Source organism: Octodon degus, unplaced genomic scaffold, assembly GCF_000260255.1.
Source record: "Octodon degus isolate 3935 unplaced genomic scaffold, OctDeg1.0 scaffold00015, whole genome shotgun sequence".
In the NCBI taxonomy this organism is placed as follows: domain Eukaryota; kingdom Metazoa; phylum Chordata; class Mammalia; order Rodentia; family Octodontidae; genus Octodon; species Octodon degus.
Genome location: NW_004524591.1, coordinates 7,536,413 through 7,549,576, shown reverse-complemented (window position 1 = coordinate 7,549,576; position 13,164 = coordinate 7,536,413). Strand labels below are relative to the sequence as shown.

At 39.1% G+C, this 13,164-nt stretch overlaps 1 long non-coding RNA gene across 1 annotated transcript in view; it reads right to left on the bottom strand.

The window, feature by feature from the left end:
• Positions 1-13,164, bottom strand: part of LOC111815344 — a 23,553-nt gene that overhangs the window by 1,939 nt on the left and 8,450 nt on the right. Inside the window, exons 3-5 of the long non-coding RNA XR_002820046.1 lie at positions 5,860-6,008; positions 609-712; positions 6-126 (exon numbers count right to left, since the gene is read on the bottom strand). This is a non-coding gene — a long non-coding RNA (uncharacterized LOC111815344). The remainder of the gene's footprint in view (positions 1-5; positions 127-608; positions 713-5,859; positions 6,009-13,164) is intronic.

Here is a 13,164-nt window from a genome sequence, read left to right as displayed (position 1 = left end):
GTTACCCTTCAGCAGCACAGCTCCCAAGATGTTGAACTTGTTCCTCAGGTTTGAGGAGGACTTGATATTTTCAGAGCAACTCTGAGTATTAATCAACATCTCTATGAAGCAAGTCAGCATTTTCATCTCTGGATAAACAGGACACAGGGAAAGAAAATAATAATTTGTGTTAGGTCATGAACTAGCATGGAATTGACTTCCTGTCTCATAGGTCAAGCTACAACAAACAAAATATCAAAACACTAATTTGTAAATGGTTATGTATTAGTGAGTCATGGCACATCCTGTGCCGCAGGAAGCTGAGCTTTGCAGCGCGTTCCCGCAGCCCGACCTTCCTTCCCCTGCCTCCTTATTCTGCCAGTTTCTACTCCTGCTTTAGTATTTACTTACCTCATATGTAGAATCCCTCTAAGAAAACTTGTCTCGCCCTCCTGCCACGTTTATAGTCTCCAGTTCATTGTTCATACAGCATTTTTTGTATCTTATTTATTTTTTGCTTTTTAAAGAGAATAAAAAATAGGAATGATACAGATTTCACTCTACAAAATAATCAGAATTCAACAATGGTTGTTACTTTGTCATATAGCATTCTGGATCCCACAACATACCTCTATTATGGCACCAATTAGAAGCCATTATGGGGCCGGGGAGATGGCTCAATGGAATAAGCGCTTCCCTGGCAAGCGCAAGGGCCTGAGTTCAATCCCCAGTTCTGCAAAAAAAAAGAAAAAAAGAAAAAAAAAATTAGAATCCATTGTGACAGGTGACTGAGGAAAAGGACCATCCTGCTCTTCCTTTTCTCTCTAGTGTAATGCCTAGTGTATGATATTTACTCAAAATTATTTTTGTTTTTGTTTTCTTTGTGTGGCACCAGAATTAAATGTTTTTCAATGAAGAATGCATTTAACTGTATGATCAGTCAGATTGGAAAGAATGTATGCTTAGTAAGAAACAAAGAGTAAGTTGAAATTCACTTAATATAAATGTCAGGTCAGAAGGAAATAATTCAAGGCCATAGGCTGACAAGATTCCACTATCTTCTGTAGGGACTTAAAGTTCAACATATCAGTATTTGATGAAAAATACCTGTTCCTTATTACGCCTAAGATGTTTGATATTCAGACAGATAGTGAGGTTAAGCTTAACAGCCTAGGTTGTATGGTAATAACAATAAGCTTGTCTTCTGGAGGGTGGGCAACCTAAGTTTGTAGACCAAAATTAGAGAAAAAGGAGAGCCGCAAGGAAAGCCAACATTTTGGCCCTAGCCTTCCAAGGTCAATTAAGACTCATGACATATGAGAACTTGTACTGTAATGTCATGTAACTTGGTAATATCCCAAATTTTCTGATCAAGCAGATTATGGGGCCAAAGAGGAAAGTGATCAATTATGTAGAGTGTGCCTAAGGAAAGTCACATGGAGAGAACATATTCTCCCAGGTTTTTACAGAGAGCACACTGGCCAAGCAATGGCCGTGACTCATCCACATGGCTGACACTGACAAAGGTTCTACAATCTGAGGTACAGGATCTCAGGATAAATCCTGAGGGGATTTCACTGACCTTCTCAGACCCCAAAGGTACAACTCTTATTGTATAGGTCCTGCTTTACCTTGGTCTTAACCATCCAACAGAAAAGTATAAAAACGAAGTATAAGAAGTAAAGCCATGCTGTTATGTTGAACTGTAGGGGACTCAGGTCAACAATTTCTGACATTGCCAGTGAAGAGGAAGACCCAATACTATTACGGACTACTGGACTCTTTTAGAATATTTTGCTGAGTTAACACACCTATAATATTCATATAATGGAACTAAACAAAAAAGGGGATACAGACGAATGTCCATTTTGTATCTGTGTATTCAAAATGGTTAGGATAGATACATAGTTACATTCTTTTAATGAATAGAGGGATTTGTTCTAATAGGGTTTGTAAATAGGATATCACGTCCGCATCTTATACAGCAATTAACCACTAGGAAGAATGTATGCAATGTGTTAATTATTGAATCTGTCCTACCAATTTGGTTTGAAACTGTCTTATTGCTATTTGTTTCTCAATAAAATTATGGAAAAAAAAAAGATTCCACCATCTTGCAGTGATGTAGTGTCTCAAGCACAGAGATTTCTAGGTTTGCCATGACAGGAGGAAAAATCTTCACTGAATGAGTGCAGATTTACTGCCCCAGGGAGTGGAATTGAACCCTGGCTGCTGTGCTCTGCCTATGTAGATGCTTTAGTCTGCTGAGTCCTAAGGAAGTTAGTTTTCTGTCACTGCAACAAATGTCTCACAGTTTTGGAGGTTACAGTCCATGATTGGTTAGTCTTGTTACTTTTGAGCCTGTAGCAAGGCAGTATATCATGGCGGGATTACAGCCGAGGGAGTCTGTTCAGTTTATGGCTGCATATGAGAGGAAAAGATCAAGTCTTCCAAATCCTCTGCAAGATCACACCCCCAGTCATTTAAAACTTCTCAATAGGTCCCACCTCTGAAGGGGTCTACCATCTCCCAGTAGTACCAAGCTGTGGACCAAGCTCCTCTGTGGATAATGGGGGACATTCCAAATCCAAACTGTACAGGCAGTGACAGAAGCAAAGCAGAGAAATAACATCAAGCAAGAGTGTAATTTTTGGCAAGAGTGTAATTCAGCTGCCCCTGGGGTGTGCTGAGACAGCGATGGAGACTGGGTGTGGTGGAGCACACCTGTAATCCCAGCACTTGGGAGACTGAAAATAGGAGAATCACTATGAGTTGATTTACGTAGTGACACCCTTTAGATCCTGTACCAAAAATACAAAAGCAAACAAAAAAAAAAAAGCTAACTTCCTTACCAGTTTTGCTTGAGACTATTTTCTTAAATACATCACTTGCATACACACTTGTCTTACAGCTTATACATGAGAAACTGTACTTAAGAGAGCACCACCTAAATAAAAGTGTAAATGCAGCAAGTTTTGGAAAGAGAGGACACAGGCAAGCACTGTAATGTCTACCACAGCATAATGAAAAGCAATTTGGCAGTTAAGCAAAAGGTCAGATGACGCACGCTGAGCTATCCTATTCTACCAGCAAGGACTAGACAAGTGTTCGAAGAAAGAAGTATGGCATAGAAAAGGTCACTGAGCAGAGTGACTTCTCTGTAGGCACAATACCAAGGAAGCAAGGGCAGTAGATCAATGTCCAAAGTTGAAAGCAGCCCCGAGTTTGATACTAATAGGAGTCATCATCCGAGGAGAGTCAGTCATGAAGTAGTGAAAGAGATGACAGACAATGCCAGGGCTCACGTCACGTCAGGATATAAAGGCTGGACAGAGCAGCATAAATATTGGAAGTCAGTTTGCTGACAGGCTGCTCTGGGTTATTATCAACAGGTCCTCAGTCAGTACCTGTGCTGTGAGGAACTAGTGGTGAGGATGTGGCCTTTGAGTGTCATGGACGCAGCTCAGTGGTCTAAGCACCTGCCTAGGCAAGCACAAGGACCCCGGTTCGAAGTCTGAGCCGGCCCTGCCCAGGGCATGCCATGCTGGCCACTAAGACTGGGCATGGTGGTGCATGCCTATTATCCCAGCATTGGCAAGGCTGAAACAGGAGGATCACTACATACATGCATACATACATATATACGATGGGGCCTTTGAGTGGGAGGATGGTAGCAAATGTTATGAGAGGACTCTGAGCATTAGAAAAGCAGACTAGAGGCTTCAAGCTTGGTGGAATACTTGGGAGGGAACAAAGGTCAGCATCCCAGTGGAAAGAAGCGAGCCACATGGTAAGGAGTACTGACAGGCTACACTGGCTGAGGACAGCTTCACCCAGATCTCACGGATGCCTGCACAAGCTGGTCCTGCAGTGGCAGGATTTCTCCCCGAAACACTCCTCCCAGAAAGGCTGGGCCAACTTTCCCAGCTCTCCTGACGACAGGTTCAATCTTACATGGCAAAGCAAAGTGAAGCATTTTCTGCTAATGTTTCTAGATTTCAAAAAAGGATTAAACTTTCCTTAAACTCCTGTTTTTTTTTTTTTTTTTTTTTTTTTTTTTTTTTTTTTTTGGGCAGAACTGGGGATTGAACTCAGGCCCTTGTGCTTGCCAGGGAAGCACTTATTCCACTGAGCCATCTCCCCAGCCCCTAAAGTTGTCTTAATTCCATGTTCTCTGAGCTTTTATATAATTTAATAATCTACATTTAGATGTTAGATACATTCAGAAATTTCTATTTTCTATAAAGTATAAATATAACTATTATCTTCCAAAATTCTAATATTTGAATATAATTTAAAAATATTTATCCTTTCTGCTAAGTGATTTACATTGCCATCTTTATCATTTACTAAATTCCTTTCTTCTTCTTTTCTCTTTTTCCTTTTCTTTTGAGATAGGGTCTTGCTATCCAGTTCAGGCTGGGCTGTGGCCCAGGCTGGCCTTGAACTCATGGCGATCCTCCTGTCCCAGCCTCCCAGGTGCTGGGGTTGTAGGCATGTGCCGCCACAGCTGGCCACTGACTACAGTCCACATGTACTTGGATCTATTTCTGGGGTTGGCGTTCTGTTCCACTGGTCTCAGTTCATGCATCCACAATGAACATTTGTATTATGAAGTTTTATAGTATGATTGGTATCATATAAACCTAGTCCTACTAAGGTTTTCTTTTTAAAAAATTTTTATTGGTACATGTTTGCAGTACCTAATGTCTGCATTCCCTCTGTGGAGTTGGTATGAGGAATTACACATCTTGATTTTTTTTTTTCATCCTCTTTCCTTTCTGTTTCTTGGTTTCCTTCCCATTAGAGAAAGATCTACCTCCCTCCTTCCTATTATCTACCTTTTATTTTGATGTCTATTAATAATTTGGGTTTATCATGTAAGAGAAACTACACAATATTTAAGCTTCTGTGTCTGATGTATTCACTAAACATGGTGGGCTCAAGGTGCATTCATTTTCCTAGAAGTGATTCAACTTTATCATTCTTTATGGCACAGTATTATTCCATTGTGTGTAAATATCACTTTTTTTTTTTTTTTACCTATTCATCTGTGGAGGGATGTATCGGCCACTCCAAGATTTAGCTCCTGTGACTTGGGCTGCTATAAACATGAACATGCATATAATATCTCTAACTCTTTTGGAAAGACACCTCACAGGAAATATCTGAGTCAAATGGCATTTCTAGTTTTAGTTTCTCCACACTAATTTCCACAGTACTTGTACTAGTTTGCATTCTGACCAACCAAGTTCTTCTTTTCCGCACAGCTGTGCCAGCCTTCGTTATTATTTGATATCTTGATGATGCTTATTCTTTTTGGAAGAAGATGAAATCTCAGTGCTGTTTTAATTTTTCTTCTTCTAACGACCTGTGCTACTGGGCATTTCTTCATCTATTTACTGGCCATGTGTATTTCTTTTGTTAAATGTCTACTCATATTGCTAGCTCATTTTTTATTGTTTTATTTTGGGGATCTAATTTTTTAAGTTCTTGATATATTTTAGATTCTTGAATATTTGTTTTTCCATATGAACCTTTAGAATAGTACTTCTGTGAAGTGTCTAGCTGTATGGGTTATGCCAAGCAATTTAAATGATTTGGTAATTTTATAATTATTTTATAAGCAAGGGCCAATCAGTTGTCTGTTAAAGTTATACAGTATTTTTCAAAAGGAAGGAATTATCTGCTTTTCCTTTATGCTGGTTTATGCCGATACTTTGTTTCGTACTACCCCAACGTGACTCAGACTTGCACTTCTGCTCTCACTGTTTATTACCTTCTATTGTTTTTTAATTTTCATTTTCATATTTGGCAGAGTACAAAAGAAGTGGGAGGTGATGGTGGAAAGTTTGGAAAAGAAAAGAAGAGAAATTTAACCTAAAATGAGCTGTAGAATTTTTTTAAATTGGCCTCTTGGAAAACAGCTGGCCCTCTTTGTAATTCCGCTGGGGCAGCACTTGGATCCTGTCCCCCTGTGCTGCAGGCTCCTGTGTCTTGGGTCTGAAGTGTCTTCTTCTTTAGGGTAACTAAGAATGAGAAAAGGTAGAGGGCTTTAAATAAGGAAGAGAAAGAGAAAGCATGAAAGTAGATTCTTAGGGCTAAATCTAAACGTGGAACTTCAGGAGTGACTAGCAAAGAGGATCTTATTCCCTCCCCTCAGCATGTTTTATAGACTGACCCCAGGGTTATTAGTTGGTCCAGGCTACCTATTTCTGATTTTTCAAAATCATAAACATGCAAATGTAAGAGGCAGAAGTAACCTAGCAGAGGACAATTCAAGAAGCCTTTAGCAGAAATGCTGTCAGCTATGGAAGATGTCGCATTATCCGCCCTTTGGGAAATGGAAATACTCGTAGCAGGCTTGATTGGTCTTTACTATTTATTTTCCGCTATTTATGGGGGGGGGGGCTTATATATATAACCAGTACATATAAAGTAGAAAATGATGTTTGTTTGACCATTACTCAAATATAACCTTAACTTACTCAATTAATATAACTTCAACTTTCTGATACAACTTTTAAGTTCAAGTTTAACCTTAACTTCCTAATATTTGAAATGCTATTAGTGATTTCTGTTTTGCCAACTTTTCTACACTTCGTGGAGTAAGTGCATGAAGTGTACAAATGGAAGTGTGTACATCATCTGATTGTTATTTTTCCCTTGGCAGCATATAGGTGAAAACACTCCCAGCTTTCCTAGGCTATCCATGAGTAAGTGTGTGGGGTCTCACACACCTATAGTCTTTGCTGTTGGGAGTTGTCACATGGATCTTCAGATTATTTTGAATTCTAAAATTCCATCTGCAATGTCACACAGAAAAATGACTTAAATAAATGTGTTTTATAATATTTAGTTTGAAATAAGTTACTACATTTGACATCAGGGAACACATCTTATGGAAGAAATCAATAATTTGAATAGGTACATAATAAGTCACCTAGTTCTTTGCCCAAACTGGGTTTCTCTGCATCTCAATGATAGGTTTTGATGGTGTCACAGCAGAGAAACAGGCAGAAGGAAAAAGGGCAAGGGACTTCATTATAAAGGGAAAGGGTTTCATTATCTTGGAGGACACAGAGAGAATTTGGGAAGATAAGGAATTCTCTGGATTGGAACAAAGGGAGGCAGAGGCTTTTATGGCCTTTTGACTGGGGTGGGGTTTGAGGGGGATGTTTAGATATACCTGAGGAGCTGATTGGGACCTTCCCTGAGGCAGCGGGAAAGGTGAAAGGAAATTGCACCCTGGGCTGGGTTGGAGAAGAAGCGGGGAGGTGGTCTCTGGGAAGATGAGCTGTTGTTTTTAAGGACTTCAGCCATAATGGATGGTCACCATACTAATTCAGCAATTCATACTAGGGCCATAATCCATAGCTCAATTATTTTCTTGGAGCTAAACACCTAAATTCATGTTAATTTGCATTTCTGTTGCAATAAACTGTCATAAAAACCTGAATTTTGTCATCAGAAACAGCCAGAGACCAATTTCTTAATCTTATTGTACCCAGATTTTAGTCTCTTCCCTCAGTGAGGGCAGCAAAATATTCTTTCCATTCCATAAGAGGACCTTCATAGCCTTTTTTAGAGCAGCAAGGTGAATGTTTACTTTGTTAAAATTCTCTTGCTTAGTACATATTTGCAGTACATCATGATTATATTTATTGTGGGGACTTTGTACATGTGTATGACATTTTAATTCTTTTTTGTCTCCTTTTCTTACCATTCCTCCCTGCTATCTCCAACTCTTATTCCCCTTCCCATTTTTTATTTTTTATTTTTATGTTAGGACAGGGTCTACAGGGTCTCACTGCATAGACTGGACACATAATGATCCACCTGTTTTCAGCCTCCCCAGTGCTGGGATTATAGGCACCTGCCACCAGCCCAATCTCAATTGCTGTCTCAGCATGCCCTGGGGCCGGGGCCAGCACAGCAGGCCTGGGGATCAAACTGCCACAGCCGGCCCTTGTCTGCCTAAGCAGGCGCTTTAAACTGCTGAGCTATTTGGCTGGCCCTCCCCTCCCCATTTTGAAAAACCTCTATTTCCATATTTTTCTTCAATTTTCTCTGTTTTCAAAATCCATTTGCCCTCCCCTTCCTTCTACCTCTTGTTCTGCTTCTCATTTGGAAAACACTTCCCTACTTCCTATTTTTTATCCTTTATTTTGCCCTTTATTTTTATTTTTGATTTCTCATATACAGAACACATACAATATTTAAACTGGTGTCTCTGATTTATTTCCCGTAACATTATGGTGGCAAGATGCATCCATTCACCTACAAAAGCCTCAAGTTTATCCTTCTTTACGGCAAATAGCTTTTCATTGTGTATAAACACCATATTCTCTCTGTCACTCACCTGTTGGAGGGCATACAGGCTGTTTTCAAGATTTAGCTAGTGTGAACTATGGTGCTATAAACATGGGGATGAACATATCACTAGAATACGTTGACTTTAAGGGGGAAGATTCTTAAGGGCGAATAACTAGACCAAATGAAATTTTTATTTTTAGTTTTTTTAAGAATCACCATCCTGCTCTCCATAGTTGTCATATTAGTTTACATTCCCTTCATAGCTTTGTCATGTTTACCTACCAACATATCTGTCCATAATACTGTATGACAGTCAGTAGAATAAGAGGTATTTATTAAGACAAACATAGATTCCAAGAATCTGAGGCAGGCTTCACAGTCAGAATAGCCCAACTATCCATTAATGGGTATAAACTTTTAACCAGGATGTCTGATGGCAAAGTTCCTGATGTGGAATCTCATAAAGACTTGATTAAAAATCATTACATGCCAAGAGCAGTGGTGCTTACACCCCTATAGCCAGCTAACAATAAGCCAATGCATTTTTTAGGGTGAGTGCCTAGTACTCTCTAAAATATTAGCCTTGACTGAGAAGTAACAGGAGACTTTGACAGAGGATCTGAAACTTGCCAGTCAGACATTAGCAGGATGAGCTGACAGCCTCCAAGAGGACCTTGGAGCACCAGGGGAGTGTGATAAGCAGCCACCTGTGCAGCATGAACCAGACTCTAAGGAGGAGGCAATCAGCACCTTGAAGATGTCCAGCAAGGGACATTCTAAGAAGAGGCAGTGTTTCACCAGTAGGTGCTGGTGATAGCTCCTTCCAGAGCTGCTGCCACTGCCCAGAGCTGGAGGGCTGCTCCTGCGCAGGGCTGCCGATGCCTTCAGGGAGGGATTTCAGTATGTTCATAACTAGTAAGGCCAATTCAGAATTTGATGTTGATAGTAAAGTGGAAAGCAATGCATAGAGGATACTGTAGCTTTCTTTATGCCATTTTTACTATGCAGTTTTTAGTAAATGCGTTGCCAAAGTGAGCACAACTGTGCAGTTTTTAAAATTAGATCTTAATTTTAGGCTCTCAGAATGAAAAATACTTTGCATATTTTCAAACTCAATTATATGGTAATCAATTTGTTATCTATAGAATAGATATATGTTTCCAGATAAAATGCTGAAATGGTCAAACTGTCATTACTTCTTACTGCAATTAAAAGTAGTGTCCAGATTCTATTTTAAACTACTGTTCATAAATTTATACCCCACCCCCAGGCAGTGACCTCCCCAAAATCCTGTGGGTTTCTTATCATTGTCCTCAGCTTTCTAGTGGCTTCTCTGTATCAGAATAACTAAAGGAAATACATGTCAATATATTCATACTAATATTAAATTTCACTTATGAAAATTTAATGAAGGAACAGATTTATGAAAGTAAGCTTTGCAAAGATCTTTTTAAAAGAAATAAACATGTATAAACTCTAGTCTTAGTAAGTGTTTGGATAGGCTATCATGTCTGCATCTTCAACTATGAATAACTACTACGAAGACAGCAATATGCAGTGTATTAATTATTGTAACTGTCCTACTAACCTGATTTGAAACTGTCTCATTGCTATCTGTTTCTCAATAAAATTAAAAAAAAAAAAAAGAAGAAATGGGACTGGGATAGGTTTTGTTTTGCAGCAATGGAGACTGAATCCAGGACCTACTGAGCTATTGGATGCTAGACAAGTGCTCCCCGACTGAGCTATCACCCCAGACTTTTTCTTTTTGAGATATAGTCTTACTAAATTGCCCACCCTGGCCTCAAACCTGGGATCCTCTTAACTCAGCTTCCAGAATACCTGGGATTACAGGCAAATCCACTATGTCTAGTGAGCTAGTGAGGATATAATTTATTTCTTTGTATTGATTAATCATTTCCAGATAGTAACAGTGGCTTTTGTGATTTGAGAAGCAATATTCAATTTGAACTAATAATACTAACTAGTTTAAATATAATAAATTTCTTAATATGGCACCATTAATTTTGCAGATTTAGCTCCTAAACTCTTATGATTAGATTTGTGCATTAATTTGATATTTTTACCTAGTTGTACTTATATATTAGTCTTAATGCTTTAGGCATTGTTTATTCACTTTAGCCTCGGTGGGATATTTACAATGCTATATATTGACTGTGATGAGAAAGTTTCTATAGCTTTAAAAAATTAATACACCACAAGTTATTTTTCAAACTAAATTTATTTTCAAAAATTGTTATATTATTTTACTGTGTGCATTATATTTTAAAAATTTGAATACCTTTTTTAGTGTAGTAAGTACAGTCAACCAAAATTCTTACAGAAGCTGACAGAATATGGCCTCAGTCAGGAGTGGAAGATTTACAAGGCCTCCTGTGTTGTGCTTATCCAAGCAATAAGTTACTTTTTAAAGCAAAAATCATACTCTAAAATTGCGTTAGCTTTTTCTGAAGTGAAGGTGTTGAATGTATAATACTTGGAACACTATTTTGCTTTTTATCAGGTACAAGTCTTTTCCACTGGATTGTGGAAAACAATAGTATTTCCCACATCACAAGTTAAGAGGTTAGACTTATTATCTTTTTTCATCTCTTCCACATTGAGTACAGTTTTAATTTGTTCCCAGTAACATTTCTTCCAACCTATAACTTAATTTCATTGGCCTCTTAACCTAGAAGTCTTTTTGAAAGTAATCTTACAATATCTGAAAAATAGTTATGAAATTTTAATTTAATGCTATCAAATTTTAATTTAATGCTTGATGTTATTTCCTTGAAAGTTGCTTCTGATGATAAATAAGTCACTTTAAGTTCTTTTATAGAATGCAGCTATCAATTTCTCATTAAGTGCTCCTCTTCCCTGTAATTTCCTAAGTCAAGTGAATAACAAGTGTTTCCCATTTTAGTCTCTCTTGAGAAATATGCTAAGAATATGACACATACACAAATAGGCTAGTATGTGAAGAAAGTAACAAGGAAGAAATTAAATGAAAATTAAGTGCCTTTGGGATTTAAAACTCTTAGGAAGTCTTGAAATCTAGGTTAAAAACATCAAACAAAGAAAGACTCAGATTCCTACTCATCTCAGGTGATATAACTACCTCTTGATTTGTGCTATATATGGTTAGCAAATTCTGACATAGAAAGCCATTTATTTTGAGTTGTTTTGATTTGCATTAACTCTTGTCAGCTTTTGTAGCTTTATAGGTCTTTTTTTAAGTCTGAGGAAAGTCATGAACTCTATTCTCAGGAGGGAAGTGCACTTGAGCAGAGTCATACGAATTTGCATGCAGATCGGTACATTTATAGACTCACCGAAGCCTGTGCATTACTGCATAGGGTTTCACATCTGTCAAGACTTTAATGTTACAAATAAGAAAAAAAAAAAAACCAATACATGTCATCTTAAGGCAAAGGCAGCCAGCCCCTTGTGCCTAGGAAGTAATAAACTTAGTTCTTGACTCTAGGAAAAACTGGACCTGGAAATCCACTAGCCCCAGGCCAGGCCCTTCCTGCTATACACTTCTGCTTGTCTTCACTTTTCTTGGCCTAGTAATCTCATTTTCTCTTACAACAGTTCTTTTCTCACATGGTGAAGAGAACATACATGCTAGAAGATTCCATTTTGCAATACCAGGAGAAAGTTTTCCTGAGCATCTTTGTATCAAATAGAGATGGATTCTATCTCTGCATAGGTCACTTGGTATCACAGTTGCTCTCATTAAAATATGAGTTACATTTCTTGCTCTGTGGCAAAAGGTAAAGGAGGAAGAGTCTGTAACCAAAAGAAAGAAGATGGAACAACTTCAACACTATAACTCGTATCTATCATCTTCTCAGATAGCAAAGATAATAGCAAGGAATTACCTTTCCCAACCTTTACCTGAGAAGTGTTTCAAGTTCTAACCAAACACAAATGAGTGGAAGGCAAAGGAAGAAGTTGACAAATAATGGATAAACTGAGACTGTGTGAAGGAGAAATTCGCTGAACGTTAGTTTTTTTTTGTTCACCCAAGTGTTCAGCATAGGAGTTTATGTCATTGGTGAGGAGCACCTATAAGATATCCCCTGGGCATGGGCTGGGGAGATAGCTTTGTGGTCTAAGCGCCTGCCTGGCAAGCACAAGGATGCAGGTTTGATCCTCAGTACCACACGCTATGTCAGCCTGAAACACCAGGACATGCTGCTGGCCATCAAAACCAGGCATGGTGGCTGTTATGCTTTGTGCCTACTTGTCCCTCTAAAGCCTCATGTAAGTCATGGGGCAGATGCAGCTGGAGGAGCAGCAAGTGGCTTGCAGGGCAGGACCAGAGGACCAAGGTGGGGCTTGAGGGGAGGGTGAGAACCGTTAAACTGGCAGCGTGCACTCTCTACCTCCCACCCCCGCCCCCAGGCCTGCAGCCTCTCTTAGAGGTATGGAGCCCATCATGCTGGACACGGCAGAACCCCAGCCTCTCCTCTGGACCCTGTAGCGTGGGGTGGCAGTGTCTGTGACCGAGGCCGCCTCTGGCAGAGAGGAGATGTTTGGAGAAGACAGAGGCACTGACCCTCTTTCCTGAGTAAATAAGGCTCCAAGGTCTTGTATGTAATTCAAGCTGTTTTGAACTATGAAACCTCCAGTAACTATGAGCTAAATAAACCTTTCCTTTCCTCATTTTGAGTGTCGGGTATTTGTCTCAGCAACGAGAGAAGAGTAGTTAAGAGCGATGCACGTTTGCAGTCCCAGCACTGGGAAGGCTGAGACAGGAGGATCACTGAGTCTAAGCTGTATAGCAAGACCCTTTACCAAATAAATAAATAAATAAATAAATAGATTAATTAATTTTTAAAAAATTAAAGAAATCAGAGG